The following is a 12860-nucleotide window of genomic DNA, read 5'->3' on the forward strand; positions in this document are numbered from 1 at the left end:
GGTCTCCCATGCAGGTGCAAGGCCCAAGGACCTGGGCCATCCTCCACTGTACTCCCGGGCCATAGCAGAGAGCTGGACTGGAAGAGGAGCAACCGGGACAGAATCTGGCACCCCCACTGGGACTAGAACCTGGGATGCCGGAGCTGCAGGTGGAGGATTAGCCTAGTGAGCCGCAGCGCTGGCCAGAGTGAACCACTTCTGAGTCAGTTTGTTGCATCTTCGAACAACTATATGAGCAATTGCTCCACATAAAATAATGCAACGATTTTAAAAGTCTGATGCATATAAGAGTGAACTTTAAAAATTATAAAAACAATATATTTCCTATAAAGCAGACATAAATAAGTAAGAATTTTATAAAATATGTGGAAAATTGTATGACATTTTGGGAGGTTTTGGAAAACATGACAATTTTACACAAAACACTAATTCCAGGAATCACTGCCAGTATGTGTATTTATCTCACCTATCTGTATGATTGAATCCTCAGTTTTCTTTCTTGTTGGACTTTCAATGTTAGACGTACTTGCCGTGTTCAACTTATGTGAAGCTGAAACTGGATACTCATAATAGTTATCCGAAGCAGTATACTGCTCAGAGAATTGAAGAGTTGTATTTCTGAATGGGGTGGGGTTGTGTGTCTCCTGGTTCAAGCAGTTTGTTATTATTGTTACCCTACAGGAATTTTTAGTTGTCCATGTTGGGACTTCAGTTTTAAATATTTGCATAATTAGGCACATTAGTGAGATAGGTGATTCTGGATGAGGAGCTATCAATTACCTTAGATACTCTCTGTTCCCAAACTAATGTGCCCTAACCAAGGAAGCAGAAGGAGCCCTGGAAACTGTTTCAGGGATTTGGGGATTATTTGCAATTTACCATAGAGCCTTTGTTGTATTGATTATAACTTTCTGTGCTTATGGGGATTAATTAATGGAGCTAAATATGAAAGGCTGCACGTTAATGAAATTAACAGGAGCCATAATTGCAGAACATAATTGCCAATAATTCTTCAATGGTTATTTGGTAATCAGATGTTTTTAAGGCTGAATGAAAATCAAATAGACATTTAATTCATGGAGATATTAGCAATGCAGTGATGCAGAATCATACTTGCTGCTTAACCTCATGCATACTGCACTCTCTACTTCAAAAGAAGTCTGTGGTACCTCTTGGGGTGTTTGAACAGTTTTTGCAGAGATGCAGGATGGTGTTAGTAAAAGTGCAGCCTTTGAAGTCAGAAAAGCATAGGTCCTGGTCTGGCCTGAGTTATAATTAGATGTGTGACCTCGGACAACCAACTAATCCTAGTCAAGCCTCTGTTTCTTCATCTGTATGAAGGGTCTTCACAAAGTTCATTGAAATGTGTACTATGAAAAAATTCATGTTTTTCAAAATGTTTTGCACCAAAGTGAACTATGTTTTGTTTCTGTTTTCCATACTTTTGAAGCACTCTTACATGTGGGGACAATGCCTAGGTGATGATGTTTTCATTTTTTTTTTTTTTTTTGACAGGAAGAGTGGACAGTGAGAGAGAGAGACAGAGAGAAAGGTCTTCCTTTGCCGTTGGTTCACCCTCCAATGGCCACTGCGGCCGACGCACTGCGGCCGGTACACCATGCTGATCCGAAGCCAGGAGCCAGGTGCTTCTCTTGGTCTCCCATGCAGGTGCAGGGCCCAAGCACCTGGGCCATCCTCCACTGCACTCCCAGACCACAGCAGAGAGCTGGCCTGGAAGAGGGGCAACCGGGACAGAATCCGGTGCCCCAACCAGGACTAGAACCCGGTGTGCTGGCGCCTATTGAGCCGCAGCACTGGCTGTGATGATGTTTTGTTAGCTAAATGAAATGATGCTTGTGAGATCCTTAAAATCATGTTTTGTGCATAGTAGTTGTAACTCAAAAATGGAGTCTACTTAATCATAGCACAGATGGTGATGCTTAGTCCCACAGCCAGTACACTGTTGATGATTTGAAGAGATAGACTTTTGGGGCTCACATTCCATGTAGACCCCCACCTGTCTGTCAACCTTGGGCAAGTTGCTCAACGACATTGTGCATCAGTTTCCTCATCTGTAAAATGGTGCTAATCATTTCCTAGCCAATAGTTATTCATAGGATTAAATGAAGTAATACAGATAAAGCATTAGAAGATTAGCACATAGAAGCATTTGTATTATTGTTATTATTATTACCAATATAGAAAAGCCTGATGGAATAGAATCTATTAACTGCCTCAAGAACAAATATTAAAGTTAATTAGAAAGAGAAGATTAGATATTATCAAGTAGGACTCTCTGGCTTTGATGTCTGAAACAAACTTGGAATGTACCATGTAAACTGGCTTCGGGTAAGAGGAAATAGAACTAAAAGAGGACCAAGGAAAGTGCTAGTGCCTTCTGCAGCTATGGGTGGTTATCTGTGTTGTTCCAAGTACAAGAGAAAAGTAAAGCCGGCGCCGCGGCTCACTAGGCTAATCCTCCGCCTAGCGGCGCCGGCACACCGGGTTCTAGTCCCGGTTGGGGCGCCGGATTCTGTCCTGGTTGCCCCTCTTCCGGGCCAGCTCTCTGCTGTGGCCAGGGAGTGCAGTGGAGGATGGCCCAGGTGCTTGGGCCCTGCACCCCATAGGAGACCAGGAGAAGCACCTGGCTCCTGCCATCGGATCAGCGCGGTGCTCCGGCCGCAGCGCGCCAGCCATGGCGGCCATTGGAGGGTGAACCAACGGCAAGAGGAAGACCTTTCTCTCTGTCTCTCTCTCTCACTGTCCACTCTGCCTGTCAAAAAAAAAAAAAAAAAGAAGAAAAGAAAAGAAAAGTAAATATATAAATGCAGATATCTTTGTTTCCACTACAATCCAAAACAAAATCTACAGGAATTGGGCTGCCTCTTTTCCAGATGTGAACAATTTCTGCTCCCTTCCTGCCTTCCCATTTGCCTTATTGTCTTACCCCCATATCAATAGATAAAAATATAGCAAACTGTGAACAACAGGAAAATATCTTCAGAAAGTTAAGCTAGAGGTCAGAGGCCTGTGGGCAAGCCATTTCTAGCTGTGGTCCTGTGTCTGATTCCTGTGTAGCCATTAAGACCCATTGCATATGAGTATGTATCAAAGGTACACCATCTAACACCAGTCCCTCTCTTGCTTTACCACATATGATAATCTACCCTGAAACTCAGAGTATTTAAGAAAAGTATTTTAGGGGCTAGCGCTGTAGCATATAGTGGGCTAAACTTCCTCCTGCAGTGCCAGGCATCATATATGGGTGCCGGTTCTAGTCCGCTGCTCTTCTTCTGATCCAACTCTCTGCTATGGCCTGGGAAAGCAATAGAAGATCGCCCAAGTACTTGGGCCCCTGCACCTGCATGGGAGACCTGGAAGAAGCTCCTGGCTCCTGGCTCCTGGCTTTGGATTTGGTCAGCTCTGGACGTTGTGGCCAACTGGGGAGTAAACCAGAGGATGGAAGACCTTTCTTTCTGTCTCTCTCTCTCTCTCTAACTCTGCCTTGTCAAATAAATAAATAAACGTTTAAAAAAGGAAAGCAAAAAGTATTTCACCTGGGTTCATTTATCCACTTGAATATATTTCCTGGAGTTCTCCCTCCTTGCTTGTCAAAAGGAGTATGAGCATTCTTCAGACATAGTAAATGGGTTTAAGGAGACTAACTGGAGTGTTCAGCAGTTCCCCCTTTCTGTTTGTGTGTATGTGTGTGTGTATATTTCTACATCCCAGCACACTGCCTTCATCTGTCTTCCACAAGAGGATCTCATTTAACTCCTGAAATAGTCCTTCTCATTTCTAGCTACTCTGTAGAAATGAAGGACAATATGGCGTTGACCTTGAAATGTACCCTAATACCAGAATGATGTGCATTAAGAGACTCTGATAAGGGGGATGATTCAAAGATGCCCTCCTGTGGCCAGTGAGGGCCCACTCAAAGAAATGGAGAGCAAGTCCTTCTCTGGTCCCGGCACTTCTGAGTGAATTGTGTTTCATAAGTATCTTTGTGAACTGGCTGTCTGAATCTCAGGTCTCATTTTTCCAGTGATGCAATAGTACAATTGATTGCCTGTGCCTCAGAACCAGTGAGGTCATGAAAGTCTCCATAACCCCTAGTGCCCATGGAGTAGGTAGTATTATACAACAAACCTAGAACTTCTCTAACATGCTTATCAATTTTTTTCTATGGCAAAGTGGATTCAGAAATACAAATCTGAATGCCAGGAAAATATTGTTGTAGTTCAGAAATTGGAATGAGACTCCCCTAGCTTCAAGTCACTGCTGGATGCCCCTCTGAACTGAGTAGGGAGGAGGCTTTGCTGGGTGTCTTATTGGTAATGAGTCAGAGATTCTTTCTTCTCACCTACATGTTTCTTAATTACAACTCATATTTGCAACTACCTTCTACTAAGCCTGTGGTGAATCCAGTAATGATGCACTACACCGTGACAAAAAAGAGGAAAGCTGTGTTCAAGTTAGATGTGGGTTCTTCAGTGGAAAACAAATGAAAAGGAAAGGAAGAGGCTAAAGGGCACTAACTGATAGTGGTAGCTGTGGAGGGAAACATTAAGGGCCACTCCTTTTGAGTCCAGAAAAACCAGCTAAAAGTGGGAAAGTACCTGTGATTTACTGACTGCTTGCTATGGACCACTTCTTGTGCTGGCCTTTCACAAGCATTATTATCTCTCTTAATCTTTTTTTAAATATTTATTTTATTTATTTGAAAGGCAGAGATACAGAGAGAGACTGAGATAGTGCTTCCATCCTCTGGTTTCCTCCCCAGTGGCCGCAATGGCGAAGACTGGGTCATATTGAAGCTAGGAGCCCGGAACCCTTCCTGGGTATCCCAGGTGGGTACAGGGACCCAAGTGCACAGACCATCTTCCCCTGCTTTCCCAGGCGCATTAGCAGGAAGCTGGATTGGAAATGGAGTAGCTGATACCGGCAGCTTAACCCACACCACTACAATGTTGACTGCAGTCTCTCTTATTCTTAGCAATAGCCATTCACATGTATCCTATTATCAACTATATTTTATGGTTGAGTAATGGAGGTTTCACGGGATTAGATGTCTTTCATATTAGTTGAGTGATGGAGCTAGGACAGCATCATGCTTGCTGGATTCTGAAGCCTAATTAACCATGATGCTTCCAGCCACTTGCTCATTTGGGAACTGCCTGCTCTTTGTTGCATTTCATTGAGAAGACAGAATGTGATGCACAAAGCACTGAAGAGAGAAACATCAAGTGATTCAGTCAGAAAATTATGGCTTAGTTATCTTTCCTTCCTTTTATGTTCTTTTATTGCTATTATTTTGGTAGCAAATTAATTCTATCCATACTATTATGTGCTGTCTTTAACATTCTGTGTTAGTGTTTTTATTTCTCAAGAATAGAACAGTATTTTGCAGTTTTAAAAAGCTATAAGCATATTTTTTTGACAGGCAGAGTGGACAGTGAGAGAGAGAGACAGAGAGAAAGATCTTCCTTTTCCGTTGGTTCACCCTCCAATGGCCGCTGTGGCCGGTGCTCTGCGCCAATCTGAAGCCAGGAGCTTCCCTGATCTCCCATGCGGGTGCAGGGCCCAAGCACTTGGGCCATCCTCCACTGCACTCCTGGGCCACAGTAGAGAGCTGGCCTGGAAGAGGAGCAACCGGGACAGAATCCGGCACCCCAACCGGGACTAGAACCCGGGGTGCCGGCGCCACAGGTGGAGGATTAGCCAAGTGAGCTGTGGTGCCGGCCTACTTGGAGTTTTTCTTCAGAGAAATCATTTAAGTAGTCTGGATCTCAATTTACTCATCTATGGAATGGGAAGACATGTTTGCAAAGTCAGGAAGTATGAGCGGAGCTGAATGGAATGCTTCAGAACAACAGCTTCTCAACAAATAATAGCTTATTATTAATGGTGAGGCCACGGTACAACCTTTAGTAGTAGCAGGAAGAAAGTATTTTCTCACACAACTTGTAATGACCAGATATCCCTATCTGGGGAGATGAGCACCCATAAAAAGGGTCTTCAAGTCCCCCTCTGCTGTTCATCCTTTTTTTCTTCCTACATTGGTGCTTTCCTGTGATTACAAATATTGCCTCCTTAAATTCACTATTAAAATGTTATTCTATTTTTTCCAAAATACTGGAAACTATGATAGTTATAGAGACAGAGCATATATTTTACAAGAAATACCTATTTAAAATGACTGGAATATAAGTGTTTTCAAGCAAATGGAAAATAATAGTTGGAAGAAAAGGCTGAGTATGTGTGTGGCGGGGGGTGGGGGTTACAACACTGCACAGAAGGGGATTTTGTAAGGACTCCAGTTTGTGTCTGGCCCTGGATTAAGGACACTCTGATGCTAAAATGATGTGAGAACTGTGAATATATGGTGATTGCATGAGGGAAAAAGCCCTTTCTATTCCATGAGTCCACACACTCTCACAACAAGTATAATTCCATGGAAATTTGCTATCATGTCCTTTGTTGTTGAAAAATCTTCAGAGTGAAATGGTAATTTCTCATTCCCTTCCGGGGTATATTACTGTTTAACCCCAAAATGAACTCTAGCATTATCATATCAGTAAAGAAATGGTTAAAAGATGGCGTTCCAGTAAACTTTTAAAGATTGTGAGTGGTTCGATCAGTTAGGACTTGGATTTTTAATGATGTCTTTTGTGATTTGTCTAATTGATATTCAGATTTTTCATCTGCAGATTTCTTTCTCATTGGGTTTTTGGAAGAAATAATTGATATGGGGAGTGTTTAGCAGTAATTCTGATTATTTAATAATCATTAAATGCTCCCCTCCTTCAAACATAGTCCCAACTTCCCTTCCCCATTTGCAGCTAATATAAATTGCTGAACCAAAAACTTGTCTTGTTTGAAATATTTTCTGACAAAAAGTGCTGATGGGTTTCATAGATGTAGTTTTCTACCCTCCATTAGGAAGTCATTATTAATTCTATTAATAGAGTATGCACATTCTTAAATTCCAGTGACTTTCAGTGCAAGGCTCACTTATTCTTAGAAAGAGATCAGGGCATTTGGTTTGAACTTGTATAAACAGATAGCAAAAAAAGCATTAGTTAGGAATCCACTTAAATTCAAGTTCACTAGGGACCAGTTCTGTGATACAGCGGATTAAGTCAATGCTTGTGAGACCAGTATCCCATATCAGAGTGGTTTTTCAATCCAACTCCCTGCTAATATGTCTGGGAAGGCAGTGGAAGATAGCCCAAGTATGTGGATTCCTGCCTGCCATGTGGGAGATCCGCATGGAGTTCCCGGCTCTTGGCTTGGGCCTGGCTCAGATCTGGCCTTTGTGGCCCTTTGGATAGTGAACCAGTCAAAATCATCCACTCTCTCTCTCACCCCTCCCTCATTCCTTCTCTCTCCCTTTTGTTCCCTCCTCTTCTGTCACTCTATCTTTCAAATAAATAAATTCAGTTAGCATTCATTTCACTAATGCAAAAATATAAAAGCAAACTACCACACCCTTTTCAAGAATATTTAATGTTCTGGTTATGTTTGCCAGCTGTTTTTATAATGAAAATATGAGTTAGGATTACATTGGAAATCCATCTTTCCTTATGCTTTGTTTTTCTGCAACAACTTTGAAATGTGCTGCAGTAATTTCTACTGATCCTTTTGAACAAGGTATCCCCAGTTGTCTGGTAGATGCTAGGCAGTAACTGTGGGACTTTTGGCCCACATTTACTGATATTACAAAGTAGATTTTTTTTTTCTACCTTGAAAGTAAGAATGCATAAATAATTTATGCTACAGAGAATATTCCTGGAAATCATTGCCTATATGATTTTGCATGTGAGGCTCAGTGTTATTATTTACTGTTGCTAGCTAGCAGTGATTAGGGCCTCATTTAATGTCAAGAAACTTATTTGATATTATTATTGTTATACATAATTTATAGATTATAACATTGAGACATGCTAATAAAGAAATTTGCCCACAGTCATATAGACTAGGGTTGTTTTTTTTTTTAAACTAAATCAAAATAAACCCTTCAACCTCAGAACTTATGTGTTTTATGTATAGGTGATTATATGAATGGGTATATGTATTTATAATTATTCAAGGTAAATTCCTTTCATTCTACACCATTTCAGAGAAGATTTAAGCTAAACTTGATTTTCCTTTAGCCCGAGCATAAATTGTTAAAATGAGATCAGATATGTGATAAAATTATCTATACTTTTAAATAATTGATTTAATATTAATGGACCTTTCTTTCTTCTCTTTTCCTCTTTTTTTTTTTTTTTAAATATAGAACACTTCAAGAATTCGCATGTCATCCTTGTGCAGGGGCCATACTAATCTCTGTATCTTTCCAATTTTTGCTTTGTGTTTTTGTTTGTGGATGCCATATAGTTAGTTCATGAATCTAGCTTTTTAAGGAATTATTTTATTTATTTTGAAAGAGAAGTTACAGAGAGAAGTAGAGCCAGAGAGAGAGGTCTTCCATTCTGCTGGTTCACTCCCCAAATGACTGCAACAGCCAGAGCTGAGCTGTTCTGAAGCCAGGAGCCAGGAGCTTCTTCCAGGTCTTCCGCACGGGTGCAGGGGTTCAAGGAGTTGGGCCATCTTCTGCTGCTTTCCCAGGCCATAGCAGAGAGCTGGATCGGAAGAGGAGCAGCCAGGACTAGAACTGGCGCCCATATGGGATGTTGGCGCTGCAGGCTGGGGCTTTAACCTGCTGCGCCATAGCGTCAGCCCCATGAATCTGGCTTTTAAAAACACTATCATTTGAATGTGTTTTGATGATAATTAGAGAATATCTCAGATCATGTAGGACCCCAGGTCTCAGAGATGTTCTCAAAGCTTAGCTGGAACCAGAAAAGCACAAAGGAGCACAGAAAGCATTTTTTGTTCCAGTGGTCAGTGGATTTGGCATGATTAGGGGTAGAGCTCCAGAAAGAATTATCTGGTTTAGATTCCAGAATAAAGTGTGATGGTAACATTCTCTGAAACTGTTACTTTTTTCTTCATTAACAGTGTACTCTGAAATGTAAGCATGAAAAAAATGGAAAAAAAATGTGAAGAAAAAGATTTCATGAGACTTCAAAAACTGAGGCACACATGTGCAAGTCCAGAGGAAGAACATGAGGCATCACCTTGCTCACATTTCTCTTATTCTAGGAAATCATGACTTTCACATTAAAATAAATGTATAACAACATACAATTAAAAATTATACATAATCTGAAATAGAAAATTTTAAAGAGATTTCACACATTCTGCAGAGCCCCGTGATCTCAGATTTCTGGAATACATTTTTATTCCTTTCTCCTAGTACAGGTATTTTGAGGGGCATGTGAGAGTAGAGAATGAAGACATGTTAAGTAGAAAAATGAAAACTCTATATTGCAGAGTGTCTTAGTGAAATTTATAGTTAGATGTAACTTTTTTAGAAAAATATTTTCATTTTACTTGAAAATCAGAGAGATTTTCCTTCTATCTGCTGGTTAACTTCCCATATGTGCACAACAGCCAGGGCTGGGCCAAGGCAAAGCTGGGAGCCCAGAACTCAATCTAGGTCTCCCACAGGAGTTGTAGGACCTGCAATCTGGAGATATCACTCGCTGCCTCCCAGTTTGCATGTTAGCAGAAGGAAAATCAAGAGCGAGTAACTGAGACTCAAATCCAGGCTGAGGGTGTCCAAGAGAGGACTTAACCGCTAAGCCACATGCCTACCTCATTTCAATTCATTTTTTAAATTACACTGTAAATAACTTTGTCCTTAGGAAAACATATTTAAACACAAGCAATAATGAACATTTATCATTTGGAAGGAGGAATTGGTTAAGTCCAGATTCCGCTGCGTTTCTGTCAGATGCTTGGGAGAGACAGCCAAAAAAATAAGATAATTAGGACAGTTTGGATCTGTCTTTAATTAATATTGATTTTTATGTGTCAGTTTTATGTAGGCAGGAAGACACATTTATGCCCTGAGTGCAGTAAGTCATACCCTTCACAGATTTTGACAGACAGAAAGAGTAATTTTAGTGGTAGGAGTTAATTTGCTCTGGCATTAAGGCATGAAAAGTTGGTGATCATGTCTAATTGTTTACTTTGTTACTATTCAACTAAAAATAATGTTCATGAACCAAATTCTGGGAAGCTATCGATTATGATGGTTTTTCTAAAAATGAATTGCTTAAAGTCATTCTTCTCCATAAGCAATTTCTGATTCCAAAATAAACTTTTACTACATCTTCTCACTTCTCCTGCTTCCTCATCTATAAGTCTCTTATAATAAATATTGGAGTATACATAAAAAGTGAAGAAATTTACAAGCTACTCTAATTCTGCCAAGAAATACTGGAAAACTCATTTTAAAAGAATTCAGCATTAATATTGCTGCGTATTTAAATACAAACAGACACATGCACATCCACAGAATCATAAAAAGTATCTACAGCTTTTCATTGTTGTAGAGTACCCACTCTGCAAATGTACAATTTCATTGGATGTGTCAAGAATCAGTTACATTGGTTTAGTAAGGGTTCAACTTCGTCATATTGAGATGACTTTTAAAAATGTCCTTTCTGTTCCCCTCCACATCCTTACTAATAATTTCCTGAATGCTTACTATATACTCTGCAATATAAAACCTTTTCCCAAGTCTTGAGACATAAGATTGACAGACATGTTTTAAGGCTTAGTTTTGTTGTTGTTGTTGTTTTGTAATCTATGTAAGGATATTTTCCTTTTCTACGAAAACAAAAGTACATCAATGTCTTCTATCATGAAACTAAACATCCACATGTCAGAGAGTATGATGGCCTTAGATTTTATTAAATCTGGGCATTTTCTGTTCACCATCTTCTGATGCGTGGCTTTTGCCCTTCCTCTTGTCCCAGCATGATCACAAGGTGGATGCAGTAGCTTCATTTATCTCATCCTGATTTGACTTATGATAAACCAGGGCTGTGTGTATATATGTGTGTGTGTGTGTGTGCTTCGTTGAGAACTTTCCCTCCAACCTCCCTGGCGGTTTTCCTTCAGTATCATTGGTCTGCTCCTAAACAAATCACAGATGTTAGAAGGAAACTCTTCATGTTCCTGGAACTGGACAAGGATCAGATTACCTCAGAAGCTAATGATCACTGAATGCCTATCAAAATTGGATGTGAGAGAGATGAAACAATGATGCAGTTTGGCAAGCTCCTTAGAAGTTGAAAAATAATAAAACAGAACTTGCCCAAGAAATAATCAAAGCATTGTATATGTGGGTAGAAGTGATGTGATGAGGAGCTTAGAGAAATCAGCACACACTGACAACTGTGTTTGCATTGCCTGCTGGTTTTAAAAATCAGACACAAATTTTCTTTAAAACTTGAACTATAAAAGTAATCCAATTCTACTCTGCTTCAGTGACAGTAAAAGACACGTGTCTGAATGATACTATCAGGTTTTTATGCCTGAGAAGTTCTTAACCCATCTTCAGTTATGCCCCCAATTGGAAAAGAAACTTCACTTTTGATAGTTCCTGCTTACTATGTAGGTAATACTAAAATCCCTCTCCTGGTAAATGCATTTAAGACAATGATACTATAGATAAATAATGATGAAGGTTGTGCTATTATGACACAGGTAAAGACAATGAAGTAGAATAAGTCAATAAAAGTTTACATCATTTAGTTAGGGTTCTGATAATGCAGGTAACCATAATGATTATTAGATTTATCAATTACCTAGTGAGTTTTTATTTAAGATAGAAATGAAAAGAAGGACTGTTAGCTTTAAGCATTTTAAAATTCTGCCTTTTCTTATAAGATTTTAAAAGTTTATAAGACTAGGTAACACCATATCACTAAAATAATCATTAGAGATCATTGAAGGAATAGGGTTTTCCAACACATCTTTTATTCTGAAGGATTGTTTTATATGCATGGGCATATTGTAGCCAAAGAGAACTGATCTTGGTGTGTATTAAAATACTGATCTTTCAAATAGTATCATTAGTTAACATTTGGATGTGCAGACGTCCAAATTTCATTTTCTGTTCTAAGGATTTATGTAGTTCCAATAACTCAGTACAAAAATATTTTAAATGTCTAATTTGAAATGTATATACCTGGACATCTTCACAAACAGTTTAAAAAGAGTTTTGGTTTTCTGGTATGTGTGCACACGTGTGTGTGTGTGTGTGTGTGTGTGTCTGTGTGTGGTTTCTCTTTTTCTTAGAAATATCTTGTGGGGCCGGTGCTGTGACGTAGTTGGTAAAGCTGCCGTCTGCAGTGATGGTATCCCATATAGGTACCGGTTCGAGTCCCAGCTGTTCCAATTCCAATCCATCTCTCTGCTATGACCTAGGAAAGCAGTGGAAGATGGCCCATGTCCCCACATGGGAGAACCAGAAGAAGCTCCTGGTTCCTGGCTTTGGAATGGCACAGCTCCAGCAGCTGTTCCAGCCATCTGGAGAGTTTTTTTGTTTTTTTGTTTGGTTTTTTTTTTTTTTTTTTTTTTTTTTTTTTTTTTTTTTTTTTTTGGAATATAGTATGTTGCATCCTGATAGTGCTTTTGTTCATCAGCATTGCTGAGTGGATAATGCATTCGCACTAGTTAATGTGAATCTAGAAAAACAAAATGGCAAGTCATCATTTTAAAATAAAATGACTAAGATGAAACTTCAATAACCCTAAGTGTTCTGTTGTCTTTTTTCTTTCTATGACAAAAACATCACATTTATGATTACTTTATGTTTTGTTAGGTGTGTAGATAGAATTCTAATGAACCATCAAAATCATAAAATGGGAGGGTGAACAAGCACCTGGCTCAGAGGTCCACTGCTTGCTCATCTAGGTCCCTAAATTCACTCTGGCAGTCTATATAAAACAAAT

The 12860-nt window shown here is 39.7% G+C and overlaps 1 protein-coding gene and 1 pseudogene across 25 annotated transcripts in view; one reads left to right on the top strand and one right to left on the bottom strand.

Annotated features, from left to right (window-relative positions):
• The window catches only part of NRXN1 (neurexin 1), a 1235416-nt gene that overhangs the window by 325499 nt on the left and 897057 nt on the right, over nucleotides 1-12860 (top strand). The window lies entirely within an intron of this gene.
• Nucleotides 8275-8359, bottom strand: LOC127490419 (U6 spliceosomal RNA; annotated as a pseudogene).

Source organism: Oryctolagus cuniculus, chromosome 2, assembly GCF_051225735.1.
Source record: "Oryctolagus cuniculus isolate XC-2025 breed Fujian yellow rabbit chromosome 2, ASM5122573v1, whole genome shotgun sequence".
NCBI classification, from domain to species: domain Eukaryota; kingdom Metazoa; phylum Chordata; class Mammalia; order Lagomorpha; family Leporidae; genus Oryctolagus; species Oryctolagus cuniculus.